At 39.5% G+C, this 18,142-nt stretch overlaps 1 long non-coding RNA gene across 1 annotated transcript; it reads right to left on the reverse strand.

Annotated features, from left to right (window-relative positions):
- Positions 1-7,458: 7,458 nt before the first annotated feature.
- Positions 7,459-12,841, reverse strand: LOC133110353 (uncharacterized). The gene is made up of 2 exons (XR_009704846.1): positions 12,387-12,841; positions 7,459-7,831 (listed from the first exon to the last, which is right to left on the reverse strand). It is a non-coding gene; the product is annotated as an uncharacterized LOC133110353 (long non-coding RNA).
- Between the last annotated feature and the right edge of the window lie 5,301 nt (positions 12,842-18,142).

Below are 18,142 nucleotides of genomic sequence, written 5' to 3' on the forward strand. Positions count from 1 at the left end.
CACATATTAATGGCTAATTATTGATGTGTGAATAAAAATAATAAAAATGACAAAACTATTCGCTGACACAGTCAATTTAGTATGGCTAATTATCTCAGCTAATGCCCTGCACCATCATCAAATCTCGTCTTATGCATCATGTAATAACCTTTGTCAGTAATGGTCTATTAAAAGGGCCGAACACATGACTAATGACAGTTTACTGTGTCGTATAATCCAAATTTAACATGTATATGATTTAAAGCTTGACATTAAATATCAATCTTCCTGGAAAAAGTAAATTAATATTTTGAAATCAACCCACTATAAAATACTAAGATGAACATACCAAAGCAGGTATGGTATCAACGTTGCCATATAAATGCACAACTACGCATCCAGCCAAATATTTTCAACAGATTTGGTTTTCTTGTTAATCCACCCACAGTGCATCTGTGCATTTTTCATATGCAATCATGCTACTCTGTTATTGGCAATACCAGGAACTTCGATGGGTTAAGATTCTTCTTTAAATATGGTTTTAGTACCTTCCAGAACCTTTGGTGACATCAGCGAGCAGGGACTAATTTGTTGAATTGTCATCAGCCTAACCTGCATGTCTTTGGACTGTGGGAGGAAACCGGAGTACCCGGAGGAAACCCACGCAAACACGGGGAGAACATGCAAACTCCACTCAGAGAGGCCCCGGCCGACCAGGGCTTGAACCCAGGACCTCCTTGCTGTGAGGCGGCAGTGCTACCCACTGCACCATCCGTGCTGCCTCCCTACTGAATATAGGCTACACAAATTTCAATGACCACAGTCAGGACCTCAGCTTAATGTCTCATCTGAAAGACAGCATCTTCTACAGCACAGTGTCCCCATGTCTGTGCTGGGGCATTGGGGATAATTTGACCAGAAGGAAGATCGCCCACTACTGGCCCTCCAACACCACTTTCAGCAGCAACTTAGCTTTGCTTAGCTTCAGCCATTTGAGAGGAGCAGGGTGCATGGTAGTATGGCCATCCAGCAACTCAACCAGCAACTCACGGTTCACTGGTTCACAGTTCACAACTAAAGCTAATACTTTTTTCTCTTCACTAATGCAATTTGATTAGATCATTGATCACCACCATGAAGCAATCGTTTGATAATTGGATTACAGATTTGGAAAATACATTATTTCATTATTTCTTAGCATAACCTAATAACATACTTTAGACAGGCCTGTCTGCTAGCTTTGGTATGTTATTATCCAGATATCGTGCAGTTCACTCATTTGTTGTAGTGTATGTTACATGGAGGATTATGAATGTATTAAATTGTGTGTGTGTTTGTGTGTGTGTGTGTAACAGACACACAAGATAACAGAAGGCAACATAATTATCAATGTTCTAAGACAGTGTTCTTACACATATAGTGTTAGTTAAAAACAACAGCAGTTAGCAGACATTTTTTTAGCGGATGGCTGTATATGAGGAAGCCTGCAATGCCGACTTAACTTCAAATAGACATAAAACTGATGTGGCATTATTACAGTTATTATTGCCCATGTTCCCTCAGAATTATAGTTTCAGTGTTTGTTTTCCATTGTGCCTGTTATACCCCTTTCTCACAGAAGCAATGCTCCGGGAATGTCCCGTGCAAGACACACGCTTTCTGTATTTCAGAAATATAGTCTATGCAAAATTAAACAAGCAGCAACTAGATCAGGCATTAGCTTAAGGTCATTGTGGCAAGGGCTCGGTTTGCAGGAAGGAAGCAGGGCAATCCGAGGACCATGCCGACTGGCACATACCTGGACTGTTTTGAATTAGTCCAGGCTGTTAAATGTGTGCTCTTTTCTGCAGTCGGTGAGACCTGGGAACCACAACAAGACTGAGCTGTGTTCATGAGACACAGGGCTGAAAAGTGACCCAGCGAAAGCAGCAGTCTGGTTTGATTTATTTCACCTGTTATTTTTTTACCCGGATCCTGTGAGGGCGACAGGCGAAGACTTTTTGTTTATTTTTATCTTCATTCTCGCTCTCTCCCTTCCCAGGTCCTGTGTATAAATAAAATGCCGGCGCAATCAGGAATTTTTATATCTCCCTGTGTCTAGCTCGTCTATTCTCTCAGGGTGTGTCACGGCGTGTGACAGTCAATTTCATTCCTCTTTAGTAAACCACTCCGATGACAACAAAAAGACATTTCTCTCTCAGCCATACATTCCACACAAAAATACTAGATCATTTGCACATTCAAAAATGTATCACTTGCATTTCTATCAGTTTTCATAGAACATTTTTCATGTATTCAGCCTTAGAATTCAACATTCCTTTCTGTATGTCATGTACAGAAAACATACAACAGTGAATGATTTCATATTTGGGTATGTGGCAATGATTGAATGATTATATATTTGGGTATGTGGCTATGAGAGAATGATTACATATTTGGGTATGTGGCTATGAGAGAATGATTACATATTTGGGTATGTGGCTCTGAGAGAATGATTACATATTTGGGTATGTGGCTATGAGAGAATGATTACATATATGGGTATGTGGCTATGAGAGAATGATTACACATTTGGGTATGTGGCTATGAGAAAATGATTACATATTTGGGTATGTGGCTATGAGAGAATGATTACATATTTGGGTATGTGGCTATGAGAGAATGATTACATATTTGGGTATGTGGCTATGAGTGAATGATTACATATATGGGTATGTGGCAATGATTGAATGATTATATATTTGGGTATATGGCTATGAGAGAATGATTATATATATGGGTACTGTATGTGGCAGAAAGCTCCACTTGCGTGGATACAGTTGGTGACTTACTGCAGTAGAAGAAACAGTTCTCGATTAAAATGCATTTTTGAGCTGTTTTGATGTTTGCTTTGATTATATTTGGAAAGAGATGTTGCTGTTGATTTTTTCAAATGTAAATTTCAAATGTAAATGTAAACTGTTAAGTTCCTGTGTTCTGTGTGTTAGTGTATCATTGTTTAGTATTATTTATTCTTGTAATTTATTATTTTTCATATTTCATGTCTGGTTCTGTTTATTTTCTTTAGTCTTTGCACTCGTCCTCCCCTGTTATGTCTGCATCTGAATGTTTTTCAGTCGAGTCACTCCCCTGTCTGCGTGCCCCACTATTCAGGTGTTTACGGTATTTTCAGGTTTCCAATTAATTCCTCACTCGCGTTTCTTACTTCCTGCTTTGTCTTGGTAGTTAAATGTTGTAAAGCACTATTCTTACTAACCACTACTAATCTAGGTTTTGTACAGTACTAATCCGATTAATACACTTACTGTCTGTCTAACTAACTAACTAACAATCACTTTTATTGGGTAGTTTAGAAATATTCACGTTACTAAGTCACTAACACATCTCTTAGCATTTCTGCGCTGTTCTATAACTCCGCCTTCCCATGCTATCCCTTATTACTCGTTTGTTTCAGCGAAGTGTTCGCACCTCTCTCTTAACTATCACTACGTCTTCAATCTATGCATTGTCTACTCTCTAGTCCAGAGCCGTTTGTTTTACATGTGTGTCTTTGTGAATCCAGTCCGCGTTTTTGTTTCCCCCCTCGTTATTGTCCTATTACCCTTTCATGTGTTTCACCTGATGTTCATTTGTTAGACCGCCCTCACTCCCATGCCCCTAGTTTGTCTCATTTCCCTGTGTATTTATACCTGTCCTTTTCAGTCGCACGGTGCTAGTTTGTCTTGTCCTGTTTCTGTTCCCGAGCCCTTGATTCCGTCCCCCAGTTCTAGCCTCCTTGTCGCCTTGCCCTTGCCCTTGCCCTTGTTCCTGAGTCCTTGCCCTAGTTTATTTGGTTTTCTGGTTTTGACCCCTGCCTGTTTCCCTGGACTCTTCTTTGCTTTTTGGATTTTTGTACCTCTGCCTTTTTGGACGGACCCCCTGGTTTTGACCCTGGCATGTTTTTTGACTCTGTCTGCCCCTTTTGATATTAAATCGCCATTTTTCTGCACCCCCGTCTGCTTCTGGTTCCTCTGTTCCCCCCGGCATAACAGTAAACAGACAAATTCCAAAGAAAGGCCCACAGAGTTCCATTATATCACTGCAAACTTCCCTTTTAAGCCATTTTCCAAGTCTCTGTGATGCTCTGTAAAGCCTTAAATAGGGCTGAGCCACTGACTTTTTGCATAGTCAGCCTTAATTAAGAAAATGCATATAATAAAGCAACACTATACTTAGCACTGAAGTGACAAAAAAAAAGGTTTGCTCTTTTCTTCTCTTTTGAACACTTTCCCCCCTAATGATCTTTCTACGAGTATACAGCTCTCTAATGTAGTTCTACGGTGGAAATCTATCTTTGGCAAGTGCATAAATAAGATACATTTTCATTAGCATATGTTTAGGCCTAACATTTTTCCAACAATCAAGGAATCCTAATCAGGGGCTGATTATCTTTAATGATGATATCTGACTGAGCACTTTATTAGGAGCACCTGTACACCTACTTACTCATGTGATTATCTAATCAGCCAATCATGTGGCAGCTGTGCATTGTATAAAATCATGCAGATACGGGTCAGAATGTGGATAAAATGTGATCTTGGTGATTTTGAACATGGCATGATTGTTGGTGCCAGATGGGCTGGTTTGAGTATTTCTGTAATTGCTGACCTCACACACAGTCTCTAGAGTTTACTCAAAATGGCCGTTCTGTGGACGAAAACGCATTGTTGAATCTGCAGAAATTGTGTGATGCAATCATTTCAACATGGAACAGAATCTCAAAAGAATGTTTTCAGAATTTAGGCTGTTTTGAGAGCAAAGGGAGGCCCTACCCAATATTAGTATCGTGTTCCTAATAAAGTAAGTACATATGCAGCCTGGTTTAGTTTCTTTATCCTGCAATATCTTCGTGCACATTGTTTTGTACTACACAAAGATGACTATATTTCTGAAATGGGTTTCATCTGAAACATTTCAGTTCTTTCTGGAGCAATCCCATTTTCCATAGTACAAAATAATACTTCTACAAATTGATTTGCACAATCTGAGCTTTTGACCTATGTTTTTTTGCTGGTTTCACTGCAAGAAATAAAATTGCTTTGAGATGTGGGTTTTTGTACTACAGTACTTTTTGAGATGTGGTATACATAGAGCTGTCAATAGCTTAATTGGTTGAAGGAAGAATGTCAATAAATAGATAAATACTTCTGCTGGGTTGAAAATATATTGTATGCAGCGGAGAAAGGAGGCTAGTGAGATATAAGTGATGGAATGAGGATTACTGCCTTTTTTGTTTTGTTGTGTTATATGCCAGTGGTTCCCAAACTCGGTACTGATGTATGCTGGTTTTCATTCCAACCACAAGTGCAATCCAATAATTTTAACAAGCTGTTCATTTTTATTAATTGGGTGCTTTTTTAAACCACGTTTTGCGAGATGTGCACCATAAAGAATGACAGTCCCATGTTCATATTCTGCTATATTGCAAACATAGATTGCATAAAAGTCAATTAATTTAACTGATGAAATTAAAGACTGAAGTGAATCAGTAGGTTCCTAATTGGTGAAAGTGTTGCATCCATTTGTAGGGTTAATAAAGAATTCAAAGGCAAGGCAGGTGATGTTTGAGTTTGAACAAGGCAAATCTGTGTTAATACGTTTAAGGAAACAAATTAAATTAAATGTGTGTTAAACACGTCTTTTATTTGTTACCTCTTCTGATGTAATTGTTTGCATGATGATAAGTAGGCTACAATATTAACATGGCAATTTTATTCTTCATGCCTTGCCAAAGCTATTTCTGGAAAAATGTCGTTTAAAGTAAATATACATTTGAATATGAAAAGCACCTAATTAAGAAGGATTAACAGCTTGTTACAATTATTTGGAATTGGGACAAAAACCAGCATACACAGGGGTACTCCAGGGGTACTTCCCAAAGTCAGTAGTGTTTGTGTTCATTCTCTGCAAATTCAGATTGATGCAGATTGATGTGCATGAATATTCCTGGAGATCAGCAGTTTCTGAGATACTCAAACCACCCTGTCGAGGACCAACAATCATTCCACAGTCAAAGTCACTTAGAGCATATTTATCTGCATGCTTTTCTGCATTTAGTTGCTGCTGCATGATTAGCTGATTTAATATTTGCATTAACAAGCTGGTGTACAGGTGTACCTAATAAAGTGGTCACTGTGTGTACGTACACAATATTTTCAAAAAATGATTCATATTGAGAAACTTAATACTGTCTGCCAGAGGGTAAGTGTTGGTACTCCTCAGACAGTATTTTCTGCACTTGTTTGAAGACAGATTACTATTGACTGGAGGGGCTGGTGTTCTTTTCTCCCCATGAGCTTTACGGCAGTCTGCACCAGACAAGCTTTTATTTTAGTTGTAATGAAAGATTACCATATCATACTCTTTAATACAGCCTGTGAGAGTCATGGCATATGCTTCTGGTCAATGAACAAAAGATAGATGGTGATCTACCAGAAAAAGATACGCCGATACACAGATGTGGTGATCTATGACAGCCCTGGCATCCTCAGAACAGGTGTCCCTGAAATGGCTGGCCGGGCAATCTCACACGGCGCCCTTGGCAACGTGCGTCTCCGGAAGAGGGTTGTCGGCGGTCGTGAGGCAACGGCGTGCGTCTCCAGAGATTCCTCCGACGTGTATCTTTGCACCGGAACCGTGACGTCATCATCTACGCTTGTAGGGGTGTCAGAAGGAAGCAGCGTACAAAGCCACACAAACACAAAGCACAAAAACACTGGGATATAACACGAGGAAACCATGCTAATGGATCTAGATTCTGAGAGGGTGCTGTTAACATATTGAATTAAAGGATTGATGCGCATCTGTTTCAGTTTCTGGATTAGCAAATAATGGCTGAAGTGTATTATAAGTGGAGCTAAAATCAACAAATAGCGGGCATGTATAGGTCTTTGCGGTTTCTCAGTGCTTAGTAACCAAGAGTGGTGTTATTAATTACATCATCTGTACCGCCCTTATCTACTGTATAAGCACATTGAAAGGGGTCCAACACTGCATTTGTACCTTAAGCAAAATACACCATTTATCTTAAAAAAAACAAAAATCACAATTGAGGTTGAAGCCGCAGGTCTGCAATAATGGAACTGGTCTACTGATGAATGATCATTTCTGCTGAGCATTTTAAATAGTAGTGCTTTGCATGTGAATACAATAAATTACATTTATGATAATTGTGCCGAAAGTAGAGAATAGTTTTTTATTTTTGCAAAAATGCTATATGGGGTTTGGTACATGAGTATAAAGTTTTTGTTGTTGTGTTTTTGTTGTTGTGTTAGTGTGTAAACATTTGAAAAAAAAAACTGCCAAGTATTACGTTGTTCTTTGATTCATAGGGTAGCAATGTTTTTTTTACTGATGATCCAAGACAAAGCAGAATGGGACACAATGGCTTTATTGTATGGAATATATCAGAGTATATGCAACAGGGACAAGACATAGAAATGCTGCAGTAAAGGTTTTATTGGCAAGCAGCCATTACAAATACAAATGAGAAACCAAAACGAACCAAAATTCCAATACTCTATAACAGTAAATTTGATATTCGCAAAAAAAAAAAAGTCACATTTACAGGAATGTTGGTTTTTCAGTCACATGTTCTCATCAACATCACACCTTACTGTGTGTCCGCTCATGCTATACACTGGGGAAAGAACCTCTGTGCATGCCTGATTTATGGCAATCATCAGCTGATATATCCAGGAATCCAGCATCCATTTTCTATGTTGAATCGCACCACAAATCCATACTCCTCTGCCTCTCCCCCTCCATCATCCAGCCATTCGACGTCCTCTTTCTCCCACTCTTGTATTTCTTCCTGGGTCAATCATGAACAAAATCATTCCAAAGATGAAATTGACATTCCTCAACACCAACTGTATCAAGGGAGATTGCTTTATTCAATAACCAATTCACAATAATCTGTGACAACTTCAATCAGCAGTTCTATAACTATTATGAAAACTTTGTTGGGGTTTTTAATGCATTTCAATATAATATTTGTGGCTTAGCAAATTGCTATCCACTTGAATTTTATCCAATACGACCATGAGTGTTATTTAGTTATTTTATTGGTGTGTTTCTTTTATACAGTGTTTTATAATATACAGTAACATGTTCTACAATCAGCTACTTTGTATGTGCAACACTGAAAATGCAAAGTAAATATATTCAAAATATTCAAATTTAGGGCCAGATTTACGTACATGAAGTTCGCAGGTGTGGGTGTGTTGTAAAGAGCTTGTGTTGGTGCAGTCGCAGCCTGCCTGGTCTTATTTGCGTCTTAATTGCAAAGGCTACTGCTCAATATGCAATCAGCGAATGGGACTGCCTACGAACCACATTTTGCGAAAGAAGCAGATCTTAAACAGCGCAGTTAAAAACAGGTGTTTAGTGCATTGAATATCTTCACTGCGTTGTGGTGCTATCCATTGGCTGCCACGTAAAAGCGTATCCAGTGCAGGACAAAATGTGTACATATTCCGGCTATTGTCATTTGAATTAAATGCGAGATGTAACGTTGCAATGAGCTTGACTATTGTCGGGACAGAATGGAAATGTCATGTGGGAGGTTCCAGTACATATTTAATTTCTCCCAGAAGGGTAATTATTTGTATGGCTGGGTGTTTGTCACAGAAGTCACAGGTGATTTTCTCTTTTTTGGCAGTCCCTTTAATTCCCTATTTCTTTTCCGCAATTGTTTTTGAGGATAACTAATCAAAACAAACAAATTAAAAGCAGCAAATCATTGCACTTGGCCTACTCATATTTTTACTAGTGGCAACACTGATTTTTTAAATCTTCAGTTACTGTCACTACAGTTGAGCATGTTATTTCAGACACTTCCCACTGCTTTGCATGAAATATTGATTAATTTAATAAATAATTTTGCAAATATTTTGTGTGACAAACACCCAGCCGTAATTATTGTGTGGCTGCAATCATTAATACACATTTTCTATCAATAATATGATTATTTCTTGCTCTGGGGGTTGAAATAGAGTGATTGTTGTTGCAAAGATTGTTTCAGTGCATCTTCAAAGCCTAGATCATCTGCTCTTTAGAGGTGAAGAAATGTCATGCACAATTCGCCCTCATTAATTGCGTGAACTTTAGTGAATTAAACGGAATACGTATTCAGCCACACTTATAATATCTCCACCCTTTATTTGCACGATCCACCCTTAAATGGGTCTGCATTAAAGACAGATGTTCATCTTGCCATTACTCACCTAGATCACACGCATACTGCGGTTCCAGCCCTGTGTGCCAGTTTGATACATACAATGCATGTTTCCTGGGCAGAATGCTTCATGTGTGTGTCTGAAAATCGTCGCAAAAGGTTATAGTACATCGCGCCCTTAGGGGCATATGTGCTCCTGTGGAGCAAAGCAAGTGTAGAGCACTGCTTAAAGCTGACTGACTCTATAATTATTCCTAGCAGGATGCACTGACAAAAGCTAAGCAAAGGAGCCTTGTGTTGGAATGAGATAGTCTATTTGCACGTTGTAGAGGAGATAATGATATTGGAATACAGTTCTGTTTTTAAAATAAGCAATACATTGGCTGTCTTGATTTGAGATAATGCAAATGGAAACTATTATTTAGCTAAGGGGTGGCAATATTTGGTAGGCAGGGATATAATCGCCTTTTGAGGTACAGTAATTGAATTATTTGGAGGGTGTCATCAAGGTTAATCACTTGTTAGAGGCAATGGCCTTAATCACTGAGACTGTCAACTACTGTCTCCCCCTAATACATCATAATGCCTCTTTCAGTGTGTTGATGCATTAATGCATTAACTGTACCGTGGCCCACAGTTTTTCGGGACACACCCACCTCCACACCGGCTGTCAGTGCACCCTGGTCACTAAATTTGCTGGCTAATGTGCTGCCTGGTTGCTACTGAAGCAACACCATCCTTCCCTTTATTAAGAACCCAAAATCTCTGTTTTAGAAAGTTATTTTTTGCGTTACACTTTAGAAATGTATGTATGTTACAAATGTTCAATATATATATATTTGAGTGAATGGTGTGTGTGCCCTGCGATGGACTGGCGACCTGTCCAGGGTGTATTCCTGCCTTTCGCCCAATGTATGCTGGGATAGGCTCCAGCCCCCCTGCAACCCTGTTCAGGATAAGCGGGTTCAGATAATGATGATGGATGGATAATAATAATAATAATAATAACAATAATAATAACGATAATAATAATAATAACAATAACAACAACAACAACAATAATAATAATAATACAAATAATAATAATAATAATAATAATAATAATAATAATAATAATAATAACAATAATAATATTTAAAATGTGATGGTAGTATGCCTACCATGCAGCTAAAGATTGCGTTAAAATGTCCACAGAATGAACAAGCAGAATTGGCATATGCTTCGTTGAGAATGAAGCATGTATGTATACAGTCCCCATGAGGAACGGCAACATTCGTTTGATTATTTTTGAAAAAAATCTATTTTTGCTTTCAAGAGCCAATTTCAGCCTGATGAGCACAGTTATGCAACTGATGCTATTTCATGCCAGACAAACCCCATGCTGTTTACTTCACAGAAGTGGTAAAAAAGTATACAATTTTAGTCAAAGACTAAATCTCTCTCACTTTCTATCTCTTTCTGTGTGTGACTGTCCTTCTGCAGCCTTATGGCATGGTCACTATGGCGTCATCAGTGTGCTGGTCTGGGGAAGGAGCAATCTAATCTTAGAAGTGGCACTGATATCAAATATAACATTTGTTTTTAACTTTGACTCACAATTAGATTGTGACAAGCCTACTGTATATCTTAAAATTTGTAAAATTGTATGCAAGGCAATGACTACATATCGGTTCAAATCAAAATGTATTTGAAAAGCACATTTCACAAACAATAGTCACAATATGCTTGCCATAACCCTGTGCATAATACCACCCAAGAGCAAGCCTAGGGCAACAGTGGCAAGGCAAAACAAGGGTGACCATTAGGAGGAAACCTTGGGTGAAACCAGACTCAAGGGGAAGCCCATCCTCTGGCCGGCTCAGGGTTTGGGTTTTAATGATCAAAATGGTAAATCTATACACACATATTTGCAAATAAAATATATATAGGGTGGTACAAATGCATTCCTGGTGATCTATTGAAGATAGACGTTTAATTGCAACTAAATATTCAGGACTGTAATGACCAATTAAGAGAACTCTAGTATGACTCAATATCCACTTGGGAATGACTGAATATAATAATGAAACTAATACATTATTATTACTATTATTATTATAAACATCTTATAGGAAATTAGATTCAGTTACAGATGTCTCAGTGGGCATGTACGTAATGGCATTAACAGTAGGATGCATACTGGGGAAAAAGCAATGTTTAGCAACACTGTCGGGCTGTGTTGGCATAAACGGCTCCAACTATTCGGAGATGCGAGGCTAAAGGCTCTCCTGCTGCATTTATCAGGGGATAGAGAGCATGATATTTGCGACACGCTTACAGTGGAAGAAGATATATGTTATGTTATATATCCCCCAAGAAAAACATCTAATACGAGACGTGCAAATGCCGCAAAGCATCACAGCAGCCTGGGGAAAACATTGATAACTTTCACACTAGACTCCGCATGTTAGCGAAAATGTGAAGGATGATAAGGAAATCCAGGCACAGCTAATTCAAAGCTGCATGTCATAGGATGAGCCGTCGCACACTGAGAGAGTCTGACACGACATCAAAATCAGTTCTTGATCATGGCAGAGCACTAGACATTTCTGAAATGCAAAGCACAGGCATTGAACAGGGATCTTCTGCTCTTTCAGTTAATGCAATTCAAAAACAAACCCACAGATAGACTTTTAATTGACATTCAGAGAAAAGCAGTTCAAACACAATTTTGGAAGCGCGTTCTCACACAAAGGTGCATGTCCTGTAAAAAGAGTGTAGATCATGCGGGAGGCAAAATCATTTTGCAAAACGATGCAGGTCAAAATCACAACCCAAGCAGCCCACACCCAGTGCACATACAGGAACACGTGCATACGGAGGCAAATCCAAAAAGTACAGCTCCCATCAGAGAGTCATTTAATCACTGAGCAAAATTCATCCAGCAGCGATGATGCGTATGCGTTTATTGTTTAAACTGCCACAGACACACATACAGATAAATGGTGACACAATAGCAGTCATAGTTGACTCTGGAGCTGCGGTGAACATTTTCAGCTTCCCAGCTCCACCTAACACCCGCCACAATCAATATATTCTCTCATGAGAATTGCCTAGAAGTGCTCCAAAGAGGCACTTCCAATCCTAGGCAAGTTCACATGCAGCGTGGAGGCAGGGAATAAGACATCCCATGACACATTCTATGTCATACCTGCCGACAGCTGCTCCCTCCTCGGCTATCAGACGGCTGACGAACTAGAATTATCAAATCCATCATTCTCCAGAGCAAAATGCACAGTGGCAGATGAACTTGTGGACAGCAATCCCAAGCTATTCAATGGCATTGGAAAGCACAAAGACTTCATGTCAATCAAGATGTTCAGCCAACATGCCAGCCGCTTGGCGAGTGACATTTCACATATAGCAGAAAGTCGAGGCTGAGCTTAAAAAGCTGGAGGCTGATGGCATGAACAAAACTGTCCCAGATCTCGCTCCTTAATGCCTTAGGTCTCATCCATTGTAACACCACCAAAGCCCAAGGATCCAGACAAAGGATCTGCGTCTACATGAGCCAGGCGAACATGGCCAGCGTCCCATTGCTCCTTCAATCGAAGACGTCATTCATGAGCTCAACGCGGCAACGGTATTCTCGAAGTTAGACCTCACGGCAGGGTATCACCAACTGGAGCTGCATGCCGAAAGCAGATATACGACGTTCACCACCCACCTGGGTCTGAGGAGATACAGTGGGAGCAATAATTATTTGGTCCCTTGCTGATTTTGTAGGTTTGCCCACTTACAAAGAATGGAACTGTGTAGAATTTTAATCATAGGTACATTTTAACATTGAGAGACAGAATATCACAAAATAATCCACAATAACAACATCATATACATTTTATAAATTTAATATCATATTTTCACGTGAAATAAATATTTGATCCATAGAACAATATGACTTAATACTTGGTGGAGAAACCTTTGTTGGCAAGCACAGAGGTCAGACGTTTGTTAGAGTTTTTCACCAGGTTTGCACAGATCTTGGGAGGGATTTTGGTCCACTCCTCTTTGCAGGTCCTCTCCAAATCCTTAAGGTTCCGAGGCTGTCGCTTGGCAACTCAAAGCTTCAGCTCCCTCCACAGATTTTCGATGGGATTTAGGTCTGGAGACTGGCTAGGCCACTCCAGGACCTTAATATGCTTCTTTTTGAGCCACTCCTTTGTTGCCTTAGCCGTATGTTTTGGATCATTGTCATGTTGGAAGACCCATCCACGACCCATTTTCAGTGCTCTCACTGAGGGAAGGAGGTTGTCGCCCAAAATTTCCTGGTACATGGCCCGATTCATCCTCCCCTCGATACGGTGAAGTCGTCCTGTCCCCTTAGCTGAGAAACACCCCCAAAGCACCTCCATGCTTCACAGTGGGGATGGTGTTCTTCGGGTTGTACTCAGCATTTCTCTTCCTCCAAACACGGCAAGTCGAGTTAATGCCAAATAGCTCTATTTTGGTCTCATCTGACCACATCACCTTCTCCCAAGCCTCCTCTGGATCATCCAGGTGTTCTTTGGCAAACTTTAGACGGGCCTGTACATGTGGCTTCTTCAGCAGAGGAACCTTGCCCGCGCAGCAGGATTTTAATCCTTCATGGTGTAGTGTGTTACTGATGGTTCTCTTCGTGACTGTGGTCCCAACTGCCTTCAGCTCATTAACAAGCTCCTCCTGTGTAGTACTGGGCTGATCCCTGACCTTTCTCATGATCATTGATATCCCATGAGGCGAGATCTTGCGTGGAGCCCCTGACCGAGGGAGATTGGCGGTGACTTTGTGTTTCTTCCATTTTCTAATAATTGCTCCAACAGTTGTTAACTTCTCACCAAGCTGCTTGCTTATTTTCTTGTAGCCCATCCCAGCCTTGTGAAGGTCTACAATTTTGTCCCTGATGATTGTGTGGACAGGTGTCTTTTATACAGCTACATAACGATGTAACGAGTTGACACAGGTGTTTTGGGTAATGAGTTGAGATTAGGAGTGCTTCCTAATAGAAAACTAACTGGTCTGTGGGAGCCAGAATTATTGCTGATTGGTAGGGGATCAAATACTTATTTAATGCAAAAATACGATAATAAATTTGTTAAATTTTTCATGATGTTGTTATTGTGGATTATTTTGTGATATTCTGTCTTTCAATGTTAAAATGTACCTATGATTAAAATTCTACACAGTTCCATTCTTTGTAAGTGGGCAAACCTACAAAATCAGCAAGGGATCAAATAATCATTGCTCCCACTGTATAAGTGCTTGAATGCATCTCTTCAGTGGTGGAGGTTTTTCAAAACGCCATCCACTGCAGGCCATTGCAGGTGAAAGGAATCTGAGCGATGACATCATTGAGTATGGAGTGACACAGGCAGATCGCGACAGGAGTCTGACTGTTGTGTTTCACAGACTCAAGGAGCCTGGACTCACTCACAATTGCAAGAATTGCGAATTTAACAAACCAAGTCAGGTCAGATCTTGGGATGACAACCCATTCATTGTAGTCACAGACCACATGCTTGAACTCATTTGGAACAACCCAACAGCATGTGGAAAAACAAGCTCACAGTGTCCCACAACGCTGATGTTATACTGAGAGGCTCCAGAGTCGTCATTCCCTCTTCACTTCAGCAGAAAGTGAATCAGTTCGCACATGAAGGCCACCAGGGCATTGTAAAGACGAAGGCCTTGCCACGAGAGAAGGTATAGTTTCCCAACATTGCGTCAGTGCCGATGGTCCGCTACCTACCGGTGAATATCTACTTGTCATTGTGGATGAATACTGCCGCTACCCTGTAGTAGAGGTACTGCGTTCCACCTCTAAATCCCCATCTACTCAATGTTTGGTGTCCCAAAGACTGTGACCAATTCAACAAGTTTACAGCATGTGAAGAAAATGGAAACACACTCCGATGCCTGTCAGCATGCCAATCCCCTCTCTCTCTCACCTGGCGACACTGCTGTAACGCAAACCAAAGAGACTCAAGCTCTAGATTGCATACAACATCAAGCCATACAGGGTGACAAAGACTAAAGGCTCAATGGTGACAGCCAATAAAAGGTGTGTGTGTGTGAATGGGTTAATGAGAAGCATGAATTGTAGAGGACTTTGGATAAAGGCGCTATATAAATTGTGTGTGTTCTCCATGCAAGCATCCAGTACAGAAACTGACATGTAACTTTGAATCATTTTCATTACACATGAAAATATCACAGGTAGTTTATCAAAGCTATATTATCACAATAAGCTATATTAGCATATTTCATTATCTACATTTATGTGAATGATGGGCCAAATACAAGCCACAGGGTGGGGGGAAGGCACCCATTATCAAATGAATGGATATACCTGCGGGCAAGTCTGCCTATGATATCTTTCTTGAGCTACCTCACTGATTTATATGAACAGAACTGAATATTATTTCAGTATATTCAGTGTAAAGGAGAAAATATTTAAATGAAAGTGAAATAGTTAATACAGAAAAATAGAGTATACATTATAGAAGAGGTAAACAATCATGATAAAAAAGAAAAGGATATTGTAGCTAATTGGTGGAGCAGGAGTTTGTTTTAAAATCCACTACTATGTAACTTTACGTTTGAGAGGTATATACTGCATATTCTCAAGCATAGAATTAATACCTTTTTTTAATTAATCAGGCTTGGGAACTTCTTTTATTTTGTGGAATTGGAAGAAAGAGACTGATAGTCTCCACTTGTAGCAACCAGGAAGTAAGTGGGCTGCAATATCTTCTGTGACAGCTCGTGCCTGACCCAATTTGTCAGGGCAGCCGCTGAAACCTTGGCTTCTCCTCAATCAACAACCCATTAACATTTAATGCTGTTATCACCTCTGATAAGCACACTTCTTTCCTCGGTTGAAGTGAAGGAGGCGGCTTTCATTTGCATCACTTTCAGCTGTTCTAGAATATGGATGAATAATTGAAAAATAAGCAGAGGTGAATCTGATTGCTAGGCTTCTAACACCTGATCCTGAATGCCAAATATGATTCCATGTTCATACTGGAAAACAATATTTGCTTACTTACCACATATTTGACTATTTGATAGCCAATATTCTTGTTCCGTGAAACATTTTTACATCTTTAAATTCATTCACTGAAAACAAGATTTTTCTGAGATATTTGGTCACTGTAGACAGGCACCACTCATTTGTACATATGAAACTCTAAATTCTCAGAAAGGTTAATTATATCTAAAACCTCATTACAATTAAAGAGCATACAGCCTAATACGATTGGCCAGTGATTCAAACAAACAGACCTGTTGTGATGTTCAACAGTGCCCTAAACATTGAATTGATATTCCGATTCATGTAGCTTCAGGATGTTAAATGAAAATGTAATGTATACACTACACGCATGTATGCACACACACACACACACACACACACACACACACACACACACACACTTATTGGTTAAATAATGGATTTATATGTTCCTTTGTTGAAGTGGCCAGCTCCTCACAGCCTGCCTGGCTATATCAGCTATAGGTGCACACACCTGAGACTCATGACTATTGTGATGGACTTGACCAGTGGGTTGTGGGGGCCTGTGAAGACGTGCCACTTAGCTGTGAAAAAATTACAATATACCACTGCCTGTTGTGAGTCATTGCTTAACTTTAGCACCCCCAGTGGATATTTGATTTCAAAACTGCAGCAAAGTGTACCTGTGAGAACGTAATTGCGGTGAAGTGCGCAGAGCGTGTACTGTATATCCCATGAGACACAGTCGAAAAGGTAAACACATCAACATGTATTTTGTATCAAAAAGGTAAATGCATCAAAATATTTTGTATTTTGAAAATACAATAAAATATATTTCCACAGGAGCATTTGATCAATGGTTCACATACAGTGCCCTCAAAATATAAGGAAATATATTGTTTTTTTTGCAATATATTTAAGCTATATTTAAGGATTTTATTTATTTTGGTATTTACATTCGTATATGATTTTAGCAGCTCTTCTTTTGTTGAGTTCGCCCAATGTCAGCTGTGCAAACAGTAAGTTACTTTAAGTTACTTTTGGTGAATACTCAATTCTGATTGGATACTAGGTGGCGATTCAATTTGTATAATCCTCAAACATTTGGCTGGTAGTCCAAGCCTAATCACCATTCTAAATCAATACGCTGCCTGCGGATTGCTGCAAGGAGAGACTGAAAGCCATCAGTGTGATACAAAAGGAGTTTTTATTGACCACGACTTTGCCATGCCAATAAAGTGATTTGCATTTAAAAATTGTGAAATGCCATTTCATATACCTGAATGGTTTAGAGAAATACAGTAATTTTACATTGAGATATTAATAGCGGTAAGCTCTCTAATGTTTTGCTAGTTTGCTAACGTTACTATGTGTCATCCTGAAATGGTTGTTTTTAACTGACAACTCTCAATTAGCTATAGCTAGCCTAATCTTTCCTTTAGTGGCAAGCTATCACCAGCACAAAACAGAGGAGCTGCCTATTTGGGCTAAATTGTGATATAGTTGTATAATGTGTATCCCAAGACGATTTTGATGTTAAAAAACATTTCTGTGGAAACATTTCAGTTGCGAAACCTGTGTAAAAAATTAAATTTAAGGTGACCTGGAATTACCAGTAAGAAGCTGCAAATAAGAAACTAATTTGAACCTAATTTAAATCCTTCAATTTAATGTAGATAAAAACAATAAAAACTGGGCTCACCCATAGATAGTTAGCTTCTCTGTTTTGCTTAAGCAACATATGTAAGCATAGCATTTTATTTTGAGGGCGAATTTGCTAAAATTATTGACAACCCCTGCTTATATTTTAATCTTGACCATGGTATATGCAGAATAATCCACTCCAAAGTGGTCATCAAACAGTTTTACCGCACTCTGAGGAGGCAACCTCCCTCAGCTTTGCATCGGGTGGTTCCTCG

Source organism: Conger conger, chromosome 1 (genome assembly GCF_963514075.1).
Source record: "Conger conger chromosome 1, fConCon1.1, whole genome shotgun sequence".
In the NCBI taxonomy this organism is placed as follows: Eukaryota; Metazoa; Chordata; class Actinopteri; order Anguilliformes; family Congridae; genus Conger; species Conger conger.